Raw genomic sequence first — 18170 nt, 5'->3', positions numbered from 1 at the left:
GATGAAGGCAGCCTGGTTAGCTCTGCAGTACTTCCAAGACCTGAAAGGGAAGTCAACAGTTTTGATGAGCGACAACACTTTGGTTGTCCCCTAGTTGAACAGACGGGGGGATGATTTTATAGAGGGATGAATGGATTTTTATTTAGCATTTCCCAACGTTTTGTGAGAGAGAGAGAGAGAGAGAGAGCGAGTGTAATTGTCGTTAGTGAGTGTTTTGGTTGTTGGAAGAGGAATAAGGGTCGTTCGTTGGAGGCTGTTTACGGCGCTGTCTGTCTGTGAGAATGTGAAGGAGGTTTTTGGTTGTTGAGAGTCTTTAGTCAGAGCTAGTGCCGGTCAGTGGTTTTAAATGTTGGACAGTTTTCGTATGCTTTTCCAGGAGTTGTTGGTTTTTCTTGTTGGTGTGCTGTTTTATTGTGTGTGTGTTCTGTTTCCTTTTTTTTGTATTTCTTTGTTGTGTTTGTGGTTGTTTGCGGTTGTGGTTGTTATGGCGGCCTTAGGCTAATCCATCTCCCAGCAACCGAGGATCAGGGTGAGTGTTGTGTGTTGTTTTTTTTTTGTGTTTTGAATTCCGCCACATTATATTTGGCGCCCAACGTGGGGCAGTTGCAATTAAGATTGGTGGCGGGTAGTGTGACTGGAGGAAAGGATGGAAGAGGAACTGGTGAGGTTGAGAGAGGAGTTGCAGCTGTTAAGAGAGGAGAATGCATGGTTAAAGAGTGAGAATGAGAAATTAAGGCTTCAGTTGGAAGAGATGGGATCATTAGTAAAAGGAGCGAAAGAGGAAATGAAAGGGGAGATGAAAGAGTCAGAAGAGAGGATGGATAAAAAGTTGGAGGGAATGATGAAAGGTGTGGAAGAAATGGTGAAAGGTATGTTCAAGGGTGTTTTTGGAGAAGGGGCTGTTGGAGGCAGGTTCTCTGGAACGTGTGAAGGGGCAAGAGAGAAAGAAAAGGAGGAAGAAGTGAGTGGAAGCGTGAGTGATGAAAGTGATGTTGGAATAGGAAGTGAGAAACAAGAGAATGAAAGGCAGGGTAAGGAAAAGGGAATGAAAAGCAAGGGAAGGAACAGAGGGAAAATAAGGATAAGTCAGGGGAAGAAAAAGGAAGAAGGGAAAAGGAAAGGAAACTGGTAAAAAAGGATAAGGAAGTGGGAAAGGCAGGAAAGAAGGGAGAGGGTAAAAATAGTAGTGATAGTGAGGTGGATGGAGGTGAATGGATAAAAGTGGATAAAAAGAAGGGGAAGAAGAGTGTAATGAGTAAGATGAATGTAAGTGCGGAAGTGGACTCTTTGTATTCTGAAGAGGGTGTGAAAGGACAGAGTGAAAGTAGCGAAAGTGAGAGTGAAAGTGAGAAAGAAGTGAGAAAGGCTATGTATGTGAGGGAGGTACCCCGGTGTGAAAGGTATAATGAGTATAGAAGTAGGGATGTGCATGATTTCTTTAGGGAGTATGAAAGGTTTTGTCAGGATAAATATGGGGAGAGTAAGAGAGTGTGGGCACGAGAATTAGGAGAATATTTGACTGGGTTTTTGCTTGATATGTATAGGGTTATTATGAGTGTGGGAGATGTTGAGTATGACATGGTGAAAGCTAGACTAGTTGAGCAAGCGGGCGTATGAAAGCAGTGTTAAGTATAAGAGGAAGAATGGATTTGATGAGACAAGAATGAAAGCTGGGAAACCTTGTCACTGTATGCTTGTAGGCTGGAGACATATGCGAGGAAGAAGTTTGTGGATGATGGGATAGATGAATGTAAGGAGTTAGTACGAAAGTTGTTAGAGACAGTGCCAGATGGAGTGAGAGAATTTGTGAACTTGAAGCGGAAGGAGAAGAAAAGATGGACAAGTGAAAGGTTGACTTGGGGAGAAATTTTGGAAATTGTAGAAGATTATGAGCTTGACAGGGTTATAAAAGAGAGCAGAAGTGTGAGTGTAAAGGCTCGGGTAGATGAGAGAGTGCCAGAGTTTGGAAGCTTTAGGGATGTAGTGTTGAGGGGCCCAATGAGAATGGCAGATAGTGTAATAGATAGGAGTGTAAGAGCAAGTAATGTGGAGGTACCAGTGAGGATGAATGGTGGGTTTGTAAGGGAACAACGGGTTGGACGGGTTAGGGATAGTAGTGTACAAAGGGAAGGTCGGTGAGTGGAAGTCGAGCGAAGTGTTTTAGATTTGGAAAGGAAGGACATACAAAGAATGAGTGTAGGTGGGCTTTAGGAGCGTGTTTCGGGTGTGGGCAATCAGGACATTTGGTAAGTGAGTGTACGAAAGATAGGGGTTAAATGCTACAGGTGCGGACAGGTGGGTCATATTGCTAATGGTCGTAGGGGTACCAGTGAATGTAATATGTGGTAAGAATGGGCATTATGCGAGAATGTGTTCAGAACCGAGAGCGAAGTGTGTCGAATGTGGAATGGAAGGGCATGTATCAAGTGTATGTAGACGAAAGAGGGTGACTGTGACAGCGAATTTGGGAAACTGAGTGTGAAGGGGTTCAAATGGGTGGATCCTCTAGGATGCAAGCGGTGCGTGTGATGCATGTACGTGAGGGGTTGTTGCATGAGGGAGGCTTTGCTGGAAAGACTGACGAGTGCATGAGTATGCAAGTGTGTTGTAAGGGAGTAAGATTGATTGCGTTAATAGATACCGGGTGTAGTATGAATGTCATATTTAAGAATGGATGTGAGAAATTGAGGAATACGTGTGAAATTAGGAATTGTCAGGGGGAAGTAAGAGGGATTGGAAATTTAGGGGTAGCAGTGGTTGGAAGAGTGTGTGAACCTTTAGAAATTGGGGGTGTAATGATGGAAGAAAGTGATTTTTGTGTGATTGAGAGTACGAATGATAAATATGATATTTTATTGGGATGTAAGTTTTTGAAAAAATGCGGGATAAGTGTGGATGTCGGGAGGGGAATTTTAGGAAAGGGCGGCAGGGAAATAACGACGGTTAAAGGAGGGGATGTGTCTAAAACTAGTTTTGTAGGTATGGTAGATATTGCAAGGAGTGAAAATGATTTGTTGAGTGAAGAGGAAATTAAGCAGATGCAAAATCAGTGCATGAGAATAAGTATGTTAAGAGAGTGTGTGTTAGAGGGTGTAAGAGTAGGAAGTTGGCCGTATGACTTAGAAGTGTATAAGCGAAGTGCTAAGAGATTTGTTGTATGTAAAGGTATAGTTTATTTTTTTGCATCAGGAAGGAATGTGGGATGGGGGAAGTGTATGTGCCAGTGTTTTCGGAAGATGCAGCCGTGGTTATGTGTTTATTAGTGCATGATAGGTATGGGCATCTGGGAAAAATAAATTATGGGAATGTATGAGAGAGAGATTGTATGTGCCTGGATTGAATCAAATTTGAGCCGATGTAGCGATTACGTGCGGACTGTCAGAAGGGTAAGTATCAAAGTGTGCATGTGAATCCACCTGTGTTGCGATTGCAGATGAAAGAGTTATTTGAGATGGTTGTGACTGATTGTGTGTCGTTGCCTGTGACTGCTAGAGGACATGTGGGAATGGTTGTAATGGTAGATCATTTGAGTAAGTTTGCATATGCAGTAGCGATTCGGAACAAAAAGAGTGAGACTGTAGCGAGAATGGTGGGTCAAGTGATATTGCCAATGTGTGTGTGCAAGCCGACGCAAATGTTGAGTGACAATGGGCCTGAATTTGTTGGATGGTAGTTTGAGCAAATGTTGCATGATTGGGGCATAGAGCATGTGTACTCTACGCCGTATATGCCCAGTGCGAATGGATTGGCGGAACGAACGGTGAGAACGTTGACGGAGATATTATGTATGATGAGTGAATGTGATAATGATTGGGATGTAAATGTTGGGCGAGCGTTGTGGGTATACAACGCCACCGTGCATAAGGGTATTGGTATGTCTCCGTGTAAATGTGTGTTAAATTTTGAAAAGATAGTGAGACCGAGATTGGGTATATCTGAGAATGATAGGGAGGTATGGAAGAAGGTGCATGAAAGGTTTGAAAGTTACAAGGTGGGCGAGAAAGTGTTGAAAGAAGTAATCGAGAAAGGGCGGTTGAATGTAAATAAAGTGCGTGAAAAATTTGAGGGTCCATATGAAGTATTGGAAGTTGGTCCCAGTGGGCTTAGTTATGTTCTAGAGGACCTGCTAGTGAGCATCCGTTGGTGTTGCGTAAGGCAATTTGAATGTATTGTGAAAAGTATTGGTTGGGAAATGCTAAAAGCGGGGAGAACTATAGACGGATGAATGGATTTTTATTTAGCATTTCCCAACGTTTTGTGAGAGAGAGAGAGAGAGCGAGTGTAATTGTCGTTAGTGAGTGTTTTGGTTGTTGGAAGAGGAATAAGGGTCGTTCGTTGGAGGCTGTTTACGGCGCTGTCTGTCTGTGAGAATGTGGAGGAGGGTTTTTTTGGTTGTTGAGAGTCTTTAGTCAGAGCTAGTGCCGGTCAGTGGTTTTCGTGTTGGACAGTTTTCGTATGCTTTTCCGGGAGTTGTTGGTTTTTCTTGTTGGTGTGCTGTTTTATTGTGTGTGTGTTCTGTTTCCTTTTTTTTGTATTTCTTTGTTGTGTTTGTGGTTGTTTGCGGTTGTGGTTGTTATGGCGGCCTTAGGCTAATCCATCTCCCAGCAACCGAGGATCAGGGTGTTGTGTGTTGTTTTTTTTTTTGTGTTTTGAATTCCACCACAATTTCTTGCTCCTTAAACCAACTAGCTTTCAAGGTGCACTTATGGTTAGAACTCAAGGGCCTGATGCTAACTGCCAGATACATCCCAGGGAAGAAGAACATTGTAGCAGACACCTTAAGCAGATCAGGACAGACATTGGGGATGGAGTGGTCCTTGCTTCAGCCAGTAGTGTTGAACAGACTCCTCAGCTTGTGGCCGGGCCCCACAGTGGATCTGTTCGCAACTTCGAGGAACCACAAGTTACCCGTATACTGCTCTCCAGTTCCAGAAAAAACTCCATCATGTAAGATGCGTTCCAACACCAGCGGAACAACCTGGACATTTACGTATTCCCTCCTTTCAGCCAAATCAGGAGGGTGATCAACATGTGCTTTGTTTCTCAGGGTCTCTGAATGACATTGGTAGCCTCAATGCGACCTCAAGCAGAATGGTATGCGGATCTCCTGCATCTCATAGACATTCCAAGACGTCGTCCCATAATGCCAGATCTACTAAAACAAGAACAAGCAGGATACATCAGTCAGTAGAATCACTTCAACTTCATGCTGGAGACTATTGAGCAACTCCTCAGAGAGAAAGGCTTTTCTAGAAAGGTTGCAGAAGTCACTGCCAGCTCGATTAGCGAATCCTCCCTCAAGCTATACGAAGGAAAATTGTCAGTCTTCTTGGATTGATGCAGTAAGAGGGATCTACATCCCCTCAAAACAATGGTAAGAAGTGTAGCAGATTTCCTTCTCCTTCTGAGGAACGAGAAAAACCTCTCCATCTCGTTTGTGAAAGGGTATAGATCGGTCCTCTCCAAAGTTTTTAAAGCTAGAGATATTAATTTGGCATCATCTTGGGAGATCTTGGATATGATAAAAAACTTTGAGAAAAGTTGTTCTCCTTGAAATTTGGAACCTCCTGATTGGGATATAACAAAAGTTTTATCTTCCTTGACCACGTCCCTTTATGAACCAATCAGAACTTCTTCAGACAGGGACTTAACATTGAAAACAGTGTTTCTTTTAGCGTTAGCGTCTGCTAAAAGCGTGGGTGAGATTCATGCACTTTCTTACAGTGTAACCCACACCCATGGATGGACGCAAATGGCTTTCAATTTTCTGCCCGACTTCATCGCAAAGACCCAGAACCCATCGTCCCATGACCCAAGATTTGACGGCTTCTTCATTCTGTCTCTTAAGGACATTGTGGATAACAATCAGGAAGAAATGTTGCTTTGCCCCATACACACAGTGAAAGCTTACCTAAAGCATGTGGCCTACCTCAGACCAGCACAATGTAGACTTTTTGCCAGCACAGGTTTTATTAAAAAGATTTCCAAAAACATGATCTCCATTTGCGTGAGGGAGGTACAGTAATAACGTGATGTATCCACCGTGCCAACACACTTTAAGGCCCATGACATCAGGAGTGTTGGCCCATCAGTTGCCTTTAAGAGGAACTATGCTGTGGGACAGATCCTCTGCACTGGAGTTTGGAACAGACAAACCACCTTTACGTCTCTTTATTTGAAAGATTTCACACATAGTCACTGGACACTTTCTTCTTAGGCCCGGTGGTGGCAGCTCAACAATTGGTGTTAAAGATATAATCTTTTAGCTCTGTTCGCATTTGTCGAGAGTCTCTTCTCTGTAACTTCACCTGGGTCCGACATGTGATGTTCATGGGATAGGACCATCTGGCTCTGTTTGAATGCAGAGCTCCCATGGTTACTTTTAATTGCCTTGCTTGTTTATAGAGAGATCTTCCTCTCTCCTCTTTATGAGTCTCCTATCACGTGATGTTGAGGTGTTTGTGTCAGTGTCGGAACAAATGACAAATTCAACAATAGTTTGTATTTTTCCTAACATACAAACCCGCAACATCATGTGAGTTTTCAATTTCCCACCTCATGCCTCCTCCTTTCCGATCTCTCTCTCATGCATCTAAGGGAAATATCACAGTTCCCTCCGCCTATTCACAAATTGGGGATGCTGGTCCTGGGGCCTCTTTTAGAGCTAGTGATACTCTCTAAAAGCCAGTCTACCATAGCTGTCCGTGCATGCGTGCCTAAGGATCCTCCTATCGCATGATGTTGTGGGTTTGTATGTTGGGAAAAATACAAATTATTGTTGAATTTGTCATATTTCTTCCTATGCCACCATTTTTGATTTTATAAATTTGTTAATACTGTACAGTATATCTCTTGAATTGATTATTAGGTGTAAAGTACAGGTTAATTTAGGTTAGGTACTGTGTACAGTAATTGCTGTTAAATATAAGATATCTAGAAAAACTTCAAGTGCAGACTATAGTATAGGGTCTTTGTTACTTAATGGCCAGACCCCCAAAGTGCCTTGTCAAGTTGAGGTGTTAATGTGGTTAAGTCAGTTTTATTCTGAGTTGAGCTGTTGTCTTGTAGCAGGTTAAATATCCAAGATTAAAACTTAACAGACCACTATTGGAGATAGTATATTAACAGGTTAGAATCCCTTGTGTTTATCTCTGAAGATTTATCACCTTGAAAATTTTGAGATATATAGGCCAAATGACTGATGGAAAACCACACAGTACAGTTAGTATTTGAATGAGTACATTGTAATTACTGGATAATTTTTTTTTCAAACTGCTCGTAGTGTTATGATCACCAGCTTAGATATCTTTTGAGTATAGGTTCCTGATTTTACATTCATTTTGGGGGCCATAATTATATTCATGGCATTAGTGAACTTTTTAGGTTTATTTTCTTACATGTGAACTAAAAGATTTTATTTTTTCTCAGACAGGAACTCCAGTCTCACCAGTGTACTGTATAACCAAATGTTTCCAGTGCCAGATAATCAGACCCAACTTATCAAATCAACACTATCAGGAACCACTTCAGCTGCTGAAGTAAGCTTTCAAGATAATAAACCCCATGGAATATTTAACATTACTCACGAGGGAAAAAACTTGAAGATTTGTGAAAGGCTAGAATTAACACAAGGTAATTTATGGTATTGCTACAGAGAAAGTCAATTGAAAATCTGAAATAAGGCCTTAACCTTTTTATGGACTTCGATAGCACCCAAAACTCAAGAATTGTGTTTAATTTCTATTTAATTTCTGTTTTTAAATATCTAACTTCCTGGTAGTTACATATATAGCTTTATCCGCCGATTAAATCGCGCATGGCAGAAATTCAAAATTCGCGGCAATGCCGATAGATGGTCAGGTGGCCATACCTGGCGCCCTCTACCAGGTAATTAGAACCATTCCCAATTGTCCTCAGAAATTCCTGCCGTCGTTCTATCAACACGTTGGAAATTCGCTCTACTTTGGTTTGCTTTACTACAATTGGTGAAGTACCCATTACTTGTTTGGTTTTCGTTGATGGCTTTCGCTGATTTTGGATCTTCCTGGATTTTCGTTTCTCATTGTTAGCCTATCTGTTCGGTTTCTGACTGTTACAATTGTTCTTTGTACTTGCTTTTCAAGATGGCTGACCCTGTTGTTAGAATGTGTGTTAGGGGATGCAAGAACCGGCTTCCCAAGGCTGCTCTTGATCCCCACACAGTTTGTAAGAAATGCAGAGATCATGTGTGTGCACTTGATGATAGATGCAAGGAGTGTGAAAGTTTGTCCGATAAAGAGTGGAGAGAGTATGATCGCTATGTGAGGCGATTGGAAAAGGACAGAATTAGGAGAGCTAGATCTTCCAGTGTCCTTTCAGCTAGGTCTTCTGATAGTCAAGTCCTTTCTAACTTGTCTGATACTAATATTCCTGATCCTAACCCTAAGGCTATAGTACCCGATCCTCCTGCGGAGTCGGGAGTAAGTAATCCGTCTTTAAAGGATATAATGGCTGCTATTTCGGCCATAGGAGTTTCTGTACAATCCCTTTCTTCGGATAGGGAAGTGATGTGGGGGCAGTGCATAGTTTGCAACAAAAGTTCGGTGACAGTGTTAGTGCAGTGGAGGGTGCGTCCGTTCGTGTCTGTCACGCTCCTAGCCCTAGACCTCTTCCATGCTCCCCAACCCTGGGAGAAGGAACATCGACAGGCTAAGGGAGGTGAGAGGCGTTGAACAACGAGCGGACGTCCCCTCGGCGATCCTGTTGGCGCATCCCAGGGCGCTCCCCTCGCCGCAGGAAAGGCAAGATGAGGACGTGTTCGTCTTCCTCGGATGACGCAAGACCCAGACGTGGTTGGCGTCAATCACAAGAGTCTGACCTATCAAGAGACGCAGGTCCCCCTTCCCGCTCCAACAACCCTCTTGCAGCAAATGGAGCTCTCCAGAGAGATTCCTGTCGGAAGAAGACGGCGTTTCTGCGCCTAAACAGAGGCGTAAGATGCATAGCTCGTCGGAGGAAGAAGACGTATACATGACTTCAGTTCACGCTTCTCCCCGCCCCCAGAATGGGACGTGTCAGCCAAGCTGCGTCACCACCTCTTCATCAAAAGATCCCAGCTAGAGTCTCCGAAGTTGTGGAAGCTGTGCAGTGCCATCTCCAGTTGTTTCCCAGCAGCAAGTGGCACCTCAAGTAAAGTTCTTGTCGGAAGTCCAGCAGTCCCTTGCGTCTCTTTTGACTCTTACAAGTCGCAAGGACTAAGAGAAGAAACACACAAGAAGGAATCTAAGGACGTCAACAGACCCAAGAAGAGGTAAGGCAAGAATCAGAACAACAAGACGCTAACAGCCAGCAAGGCGCAAACTCGCGGAGTTGCAGCGCTCATAGACGCTTCCCGCAACAAGCCGCACGAGTGACGGGGAGGAACAAGGATCGCCGGCTCCTCACAGCAAGTTGGACGCATGCGTGGCCTTGCGCAAGCAGCACGATTCACACGTTTCCCCCTCTCGTTCGACATCGGAAATAGCGGATCCTTTGGAAGAGATCTCGGAAGAGGAAACTCAAGAAACTCTTCATGCCGCTGATCTGAAAAGACTTCTTACTCTTTTGGCGGACTTATTTCCTAACGATTTTCATCAGGCCGTACCTCGAGTCCTCCTCGCAATATTTGATGGGTAGACCCCAGAAGTCTTCCTCATTCAAGAAGACAGTGTTGGCCAAATCAGTGAAGAGAGCCTTTTCGACACTGAATGATTGGATTTTGAAGAAGAAGGAACAAGGAAAGACAACTTTTCCTTTCCCCGACAAGATTGGCTTCTAGATCCAGCGTGTGGTACGAGACTGGGGAAGCTCTCGGTTTGGGAGTTCCTGCCTCCTCCCAAGGGGACTTCTCCAGACTCGTTGACTCTTCACGGAGAACAGCCATGACTAAAGCCAAGGTTCTGTGGTCCACTTCGGAGTTGGATCATTTGCTGAAAGGCGTCTTCAGAACTATTGAAGTCTTCAGCTTGATGGACTGGACTCTTGCAGCTCTTGCAGAAGTTTCAGATCAGAAGAATGACACGCAAATGCACCTTATTGCCTGTCTCGATAAAGCTGTGAGGGACGGGTCGGTCGAACTTTCTGCCCTTTTCACAGCAGGTGTTATCAAGAAACGAGCTATGTTGTGTTCATTCGTGTCGTCTGGGTGACTTTAGCTCAGAAATCTGAACTGTTGTATGCTCCCTTATCTAAACAGCTCTTCCCTTCAGAGCTGGTTAAGGACTTATCAGCAGCCCTTGCGCAACAATCAACGCAAGATCTGATCACAAGGACTGCTAGGAAAGTTCTTTCGGCAAACTTTTTAGCCAGGAAGGACAAGGAAGCTCCTCCTACGCGTCAGCCCTTTCGTGGGGAGAGCCCTTTCGAGAGGAAGTCAGAGAATGGCTGCTGGAGGACAACTTCGTAAGAACCCCAAACAGCAACCCAAATCCAAGAAATGATCACAACAACCTCCAGACACAAGTGGGAGCCAGGTTATCCCACTTTTGGCAAGAGGGAGCCAAAGGGGAGCAGACGTTTGGACAGTCAGAAGTTTTGAAGGAAGGATACAAGATTCCCTTCCTAAGGAAGCCCCCTCTTTCACAAGAACCGTTAGAGTTGACAGCTACTTACTCGGGGAGCAAAGCAGCAGCTCTTCAAGAACAGGTGACCCAGATGCTATCAAAAGCAGCAATAGAAGAGGTAAAGGACCTCTCATCAGAGGGTTTTTACAACAGACTTTTTCTGGTACCCAAGAGCTCGGGGGGTTGGAGACCAGTTCTGGACGTAAGTCCACTGAACAAGTACGTAAGCAAAGTCAAGTTTGCCATGGAGACATCTGCGTCAGTCCTAGCAGGCACCAAACAGGAAGACTGGATGGTTTCAATAGACCTACAGGACGCGTATTTTCACGTACCAATTCACCCGAACTACAGAAAATATCTGAGGTTTGTGCATCTCGGGACAACCTATCAGTTCAGAGCACTTTGTTTTGGACTAAGCACGGCTCCTTACGTTTTCTCTCGAGTGGCATCGAACGTAGCTCACTGGTTACATCTAAAAGGGATACGGATTTCGATGTACCTGGACGATTGGCTAATCAGAGCCAGATCGCAAAGCAAAGTGTCTGGAGGATCTACAAGTTACAATGAATTTGACGCAACAATTAGGTCTGGTAGTAAATCTAGCCAAATCGCAGCTAACGCCTTCACAGGACATCATCTACCTGGGGATGAGGATTCAGTCAGTGGTTTTTCGGGCTTTTCCAGCCCCGAAACGCATTCTAGATTGCTTAGAAAAGGTGAAGCTCTTTCTAGGGAGATGGACCTGTTCGGCGAGGGAGTGGATGAGTCTGCTGGGGACCCTCTCCTCGATCGAACAATTCGTCTCCTGGGAAGACTACATCTACGTCCACTTCAGTTCCATCTGTCAAGCTATTGGAAAAGAGGCCAAGATCTGGAGACGTGGATTCCGATCCTCTGGGAATCAAAAAACATTTGAGTTGGTGGAACGACCCCAAAAACTTCAATTAGGCCTCGAACTTCAACAAAAGAACCCCGACCTAGTGTTGTATTCAGACGATCGGACATGGGATGGGGTGCAACGCTGGGGAAGGGCGAGATCTCAGGTCTATGGGAAAACCATCAGAAGAAATGGCATATAAATGTCAAGGAACTGGTGGCCATTCATCTTGCACTAGTCCACTTTCAGGAGAAGGTCCAGAACAAGATTGTACAGGTCAACGCAGACAACACCACAGCGTTGGCCTACATCAGGAAACAGGGTGGCACTCGTTCGTTTTCCGCTTTACGAGGCAGCCAAAGATCTCCTGCTGTGGGCAGAAACGAACAACTTAACTCTGATCACCCGCTTCATAGAGGGAGAGAAGAACGTCAGCGGATCTTCTCAGCAGAGGAAGACAGGTTCTCACGACAGAATGGACCTTACATCACGATGTGTGCAACAGGCTTTGGAATCTGTGGGGAGAACCGTCAATAGACCTCTTTGCGACACAGAGAACGAAGAGGTTACCAGTCTACTGCTCTCCAGTCCCAGACCAGGAAGCAGTGGCGGTGGACGCCTTCCTCATGAATTGGGAGGGACTAGACATGTACGCTTTTCCTCCATTCAAGACCCTAGACAGAGTCATGAAGAAGTTCAGAGAGTCGAACGATGCCCGCATGACCCTGATAGCTCCATTTTGGCCCATGAGACCATGGATCACGGAGGTGATGGAGTGGCTAGTAGACACCCCAGATCGTTACCTTGTCGGAACGATCTACTCAGACAGCCACATATAGAGAGATACCATCAAAATCTCCTCGCTCTCAACCTAACTGCCTTTCGACTATCGAAAAACTGGCAAGAGCGAAGGGTTTTCAAGGGAAGCTGCAAGAGCCATCGCGAGAGCGAGGAGAACGTCCACACTCAAGGTGTACCAATCAAAGTGGGACGTATTCAGGGAATGGTGCAGGAAAAACAACATTTCCTCTTCCAGTACCTCTCTAACTCAACTGGCAGATTTTCTTCTGCATTTGAAAACCAAAAGGAAACCTAGCAGTATCTACCATCAAGGGATACCGCAGCATGCTTGCTTCCGTCTTCCGTCACAGAAATATTGACGTGTCGGGAGACAAGGACCTCACGGATCTCATAAGGTCCTTTGAGACAGTTAAGAGGAAGGACAACCCGGACCCCTCTTGGAATTTGGACGTAGTCCCAAAATTTTTAACCTCGAATAGGTTTGAACCTCTCGACAAGGCTTCATGGAAGGATCTCACTAAGAAGACCCTTTTCCTGGTCGCTTTGGCTACAGCCAAGAGGGTAGGAGAACTACAAGCCTTTAGCAAGAAAGCAGGCTTCAATGGGGAAAATGCAGTCTGCTCACTTCAACTTGGTTTTCTCGCTAAAAACGAACCCTTCTCAACCATGGCCCAGATCTTTTTCCATACCAGGGCTGTCTCATTTAGTAGGACAGGAAAAGAGAGAGGCCTTTGTCCAGTTAGGGCCCTAAAATTTTATCTACAAAGGACCAGAAACATGAGAGGTCAGACAGATCACCTCTGGTGCTCAGTGAAGAAACCTTCGTTACCCTTATCAAAGAATGCACTGGCGTTCTTTATCAAGGACTTAATAAGGGAAGCTCACCAAGAATGTGACGAGAAAAGCTTTCAATCCTCAAAGTCAAAGCGCACGAGGTAAGAGCTGTGGCAACTTCGATGGCTTATAGACACAACAGGTCTATGAAATCGATTTTGGAAGCGACTTTTGGCAAAGCAAATCTATCTTCGCAGATTGTTACCTGAAAGAAGTACAGACCCAATATGAGGATTGCTGTTCCCTGGGTCCGTACATTGCCTCCAGCGCCATAGTTGGAGAGGGTACTACTGCCTCTACCCTATAACCTTTTTTTTTTTGTATTATACCCTTTGCCTTTTTCTTGATTTGAACTCACAGGTTGTCTGTGAAGGTTGTTGCAACCTTCCACAGTCTGGGGTTGCAAGTCTAAGTTAGGTTTTATGGAGTGTGTTATTTAGTGATTTTAGTGGGTCAGGTGGTCAGCTCTTTGTCCATGGCTATGCCAGGATAGCAAGGGTGGTGGTCTAGTCATGTTAAGGTTGAGGACCGTGTGACAGCCCCATAGAGACTTTGTACAGCCCCTGGATGGGTCGCTGGGTCTCTCAAGGAATGCAGGCGAATGAGGCAGGATAATTATGAAGCCAGCTTCCTTATCAGGTAAGAACCAGAGTATGTTTACAGCTAATATTTAGTGTTTAGTAATTATACGAATTCCCAACGGTGTTTTGGTTCTCTAACCCACCACCAATGGTGTCAATCAGCTATATATATGTAACTACCAGGGAAGTTAGATATTTAAAAATGGTATTTTCATTATAAAATAAGTTTTTAAATATACTTACCTGGTAGTTACATATATAAAAGGTCCCTCCCTCCTCCCCTCTGAGAACAGGGGCATGGAATTTCTGAGGACAATTGGGAATGGTTCTAATTACCTGGTAGAGGGCGCTCAGGTATGGCCACCTGACCATCTATCGGCGATTGCCGCGAATTTTGAATTTCTGCCGTGCGCGCGACGAATCGGCGGGATAAAGCTATATATATGTAACTACCAGGTAAGTATATTTAAAAACTTATTTTATAATGAAAATACCATATTTTGGCATTGTTGTTGCCAGTGCTGTGGAATCTTATCATTTTGTATATAATGATGGCTAGTTCATGGAATACAACTCTTCACTCAGTTTTATCTGTTTCAGAATTTGTAAGATGGACTTTTACTGTAAGAGGTTCAGCAGCAGAACTGGAAGACCACATTATACAGAGAATGTAGAGCTGGGAGTTGATATGCTTGGGGCTATATATGATGGAGTCCCTTTGTGTTGGAGCCTTTCAGGCAAGGAATTTTGTTGTGAGCTATGAAATTGGTATGTTGGAATTTCTCTATTTCAAGGTTCGGTCATAGAACTGGATGAACATTGCATGTGGTAATGGATGGCTAAACTTTGTTATTCTGGGACTTAAGTGTGCTTGAACCCATCCAACCCAGGATCGCTGATACTCTTCTATTTTTGGAAGGTTAGGATTATTTTAGAATCTTCAGTAGAAGAGGGTTTGATTTGAGCATTTGGCCCAACATTGACCTCAGTATAGCAACAGCAACTAGGCATTCATTTGTTATAGTTTTGTCAGCAATTAACAGGTAAATTGTTTTTGTTTCCTTTCACTTGAAAAGTGTGTACAGTAATTGTATGTTGATTGTAGTGTGAAAAAACTACACATTATAAAAATTTCTACAAAATATGATAGGATGCAAACTATATACAAAGCGGTCCCCGGTTTACGACGGGGTTCTGTTCTTATTCGCCCGTCGTAACCCGAAAATCGTCAGTAAACCGGAAAATTGTCGAAAATCGTCAAAAATCATAAGAAAACCTTACTTTTAATGCTCTGGGTGCATTGAAAACGACGTAAACTGCATTATTATTGAGTTTTACATAAAAAAAACCTTCAAATTATGATTTTTCTGCCGTTTTGGGGCCAAATTTCTTCCGTCGGATCGGCGTACGACGTGTCGTAACCCTGGAACATGCGTCGTAAGCCAGGAAATAATTTCTGATGAATATATTTGAAAAGCGTCGTAACCTCGGAACGTCGTAAGCCGGAACCGTCGTAAACCGGGGACTGCCTGTACAGTATTGTACTTGCTCGATGAAAGTTTGGAAGCCATTTCAAATATTTCTCACTATTGTCAAACCATTAAAGGTTGTGTTGAACCTAAATATTTAAAAGTGTAATTTAATTAAGGAATGCCTTATTGCTAGGTTGAAGCTTCATGCCAGAGCTTTTTTTGCTGAATGCATCACATAGAATACTTCTGTAAATACTATAGAGGGAGAGGGATGAAGAAATTTGTTTTTATATAGCATTTCCCCCATCTCCTCCAACTGACTCCTCAATCTCTCAGACCTTGGTCTTAAAATTGCCTTGGCAATTCTTGGCCACTTTTTGGCTGTGAAGAGGAGATCCACCCAGGAACTTTCGCTGCTCGGTTTTGACAAAGGAAGTGGTTACATAAGCTCTTTTCTCTTGTTGATGATAAATTCACATTTGGTTCTTGATGCATGTGAAATTTTGTAAACATGAAGAATTACTTAGGATTGAAAACCAATTTTTATGAGTTCCACAAATTTTTCGTTATAGATTATTTGTAAAATGTTTCAAGAAAATTAGTTGTAAATAAATTATGCATCATATTATTTTGTATTACAGTAATTGATTCTTAAAAATTTTAGTTAACATTTGAAGTTTGGGAATGTGCATTTAATTCAAAAGCTTGATGTACTGTATGTGATTCAAGTTTGCTGATGTGGGATTAATAACTGCAGAAGAGTTGACAATATAGTAAACCGGTTAAAATGATTGTGAATACTAGCTCTATTATCTAGTCAGCATAAGAAGCAATGAATAATAGCTCTTCATAATCACATTGTTGTGGCACTGGATATTTTGAATAAAAAAAGTTGATATAAGGTGTTAAAAGGTGAAATTATTTACCTGTCTTAACCTAGGATGTCTAGGATTTGAATTTTTTTATTTAACAGCCATAATAGTAATCAGACTTGCTCAAGAAAAAGCTTGGGTGTTGCTACCATAATAGAGGAAGTGACTTTTCCAGTAAATCATTGCCAAGTATCAAATGGGAATGTGTTAGGGTTTTCAAGATACTTTCAACTTAATATGATACCTAATCCAAATACTGTACAAAATAAAGTGAAGAGATTATTGAACATTACAGTGACACCTGAGTCAGTCAGTGTTGATAGGGGTTTAAGGAGCCAACTTAACAGTTTTAATTACCATTGCCATGGTATCTTAATACTTATTACACCTGAACCTCACATTAATACAGCGTTCAAAAAGTGTGCAGATACTTTGGGTTGTGATTTGCAAAGTGCCCAAGTGATTTATCAACCTCATTTTAAGAGTTATGATAGGAGTATAGGTTAGATATTTAGTGAATATCATAATAGTGTAGAGAATTCAGTTTAGTGTGTGGTGCCTATTGGATTGCTTACAACTCCAAATGATTTGAACAGTAAATGTTTGTAGATAAATACAAAGCAAATCTTAAAATTAATAAAGGAAAAAATTTTCAGGTGCAATCTACAATGCTGCTAAAAGGAACCCATCGTATAACAAACTTCATCTTCAGAGTTAATCAACAGGATAAAGCTTTGATTGCAAGAATGAAAGAAGCTGCCAATTCAAGTAAATAACAATTTCAAGGAAGTAGTCACAGGTCCAAACCAAGTGGCTGCAGCACAGCAAAACTCCAAGCAATTAGTCAATGAAAATATGTATACCAGTATTTAAAATTAACAAAAGATCCATTTAATCAAGAACCTTAACCCTTAATGAACAGACATCATCATATGAATATCAATAACAGGTTTTGAGTATTAGATGGGCTAACTCATACGAGTATTAATATCACGCGCCATATGATTTGGATGAATTTAGCGCGAAAGATGTTCACAGCACTTCAATGGTCCATTGACTTAGGGCAACTGTAGTAGCTCAGCACAGGACAGAAGGGTATCAGTATACCTTGAGACTTGATGGGGGAATGTACTGCCCCTCTCTTTCCCATGACGTCTTTTTATTTATTTGCTCATAAATATACCCAGGGATTGCTGTTGGTTTTATTTCTTATCTTTTATGATAGCATGTCAGCTACAATTGTAATTTTGCAAAGAAAAGTTCAGAGAAATATCAGAAAAAATATGTATACCTCCCAAAAGTTACTGCATCTCCCCATCTCGGTAAATCTCATAAATATTTTACAACGAATATAATCAGAATTTGTTACTGACTTTAGTTCTTATCTGTTATGGTATTGTGTGAGCTGTAATTATAATTTTACAAAATAAAATAAATTATTAGAAAAAACGTGTGACTTGGTAAAATTAGCATATTTTTACGAGTGTCTTGTAAAAGAGGCCCCACACAGGGAAAATTTTTAGAATGTTTTTTCTTATACCATGTGCATTTGCTTATCTTCCTCTTTCTAATTACTCATTTTTTTCTTAAAGTGGCCAACCTTTAAAGTTTGCCTGGTGAAGGGTGTGCTTGATATATATTTAGCCTGTCCCTTACGGGTTAATGGTGATTTATTTTACTGACAAAATAACATTTTAGTTTTATTTACTTGAAATTACTCAGTGCCCCACACTACCGATGCCTTAGGAACATCAACTTTTTAAGTGTGTGAAGTATGATAATGAATATTTAATATTAAAACAATGATCTGTGTTCTAACGTATTAATCAGGCTTAGGTTTCCCTGTTAGAAATGTCTTGTAGGTGTATAGGGTTTATATTGTATTTTAAATTATCTCACTTGTGTGAATAAAATGCAAGGGTGGTATTCTCTCAGGTAGTATTGTAAAGTGCATGCATTTGTGATAATGGAAATTATCAGCAATGAGGCTAGAGAACTGGTTCATCCATAAGTTTGAATGACTTCATGAAATACCTCGGAAATTTATAAGTTGACCCCTGCCTATTCGCGGCTTCACCTATTCACTGATTTTTCTGTGGAACTTATCACCAAATTATATGCAAAAAATTCGGTAATTCGCAGATTTTTCCAGC

At 42.3% G+C, this 18170-nt stretch overlaps 1 long non-coding RNA gene across 2 annotated transcripts in view; it reads left to right on the top strand.

The window, feature by feature from the left end:
* Positions 1–17416, top strand: part of LOC136853196 (uncharacterized) — a 71366-nt gene extending 53950 nt beyond the window's left edge. Inside the window, exons 4-6 of one of the 2 annotated variants that reach the window (XR_010857385.1) lie at positions 7433–7632; positions 14274–14441; positions 16674–17416. This is a non-coding gene — a long non-coding RNA (uncharacterized lncRNA). Of the gene's footprint in view, positions 1–7428; positions 7633–14273; positions 14442–16673 lie in introns of both variants that reach the window. The other variant, XR_010857386.1, reaches the window with a different exon arrangement.
* Positions 17417–18170: the final 754 nt, after the last annotated feature.

Source organism: Macrobrachium rosenbergii, chromosome 26, assembly GCF_040412425.1.
Source record: "Macrobrachium rosenbergii isolate ZJJX-2024 chromosome 26, ASM4041242v1, whole genome shotgun sequence".
NCBI classification, from domain to species: Eukaryota; Metazoa; Arthropoda; class Malacostraca; order Decapoda; family Palaemonidae; genus Macrobrachium; species Macrobrachium rosenbergii.
This window is presented reverse-complemented; position numbering and strand designations above follow the sequence as displayed.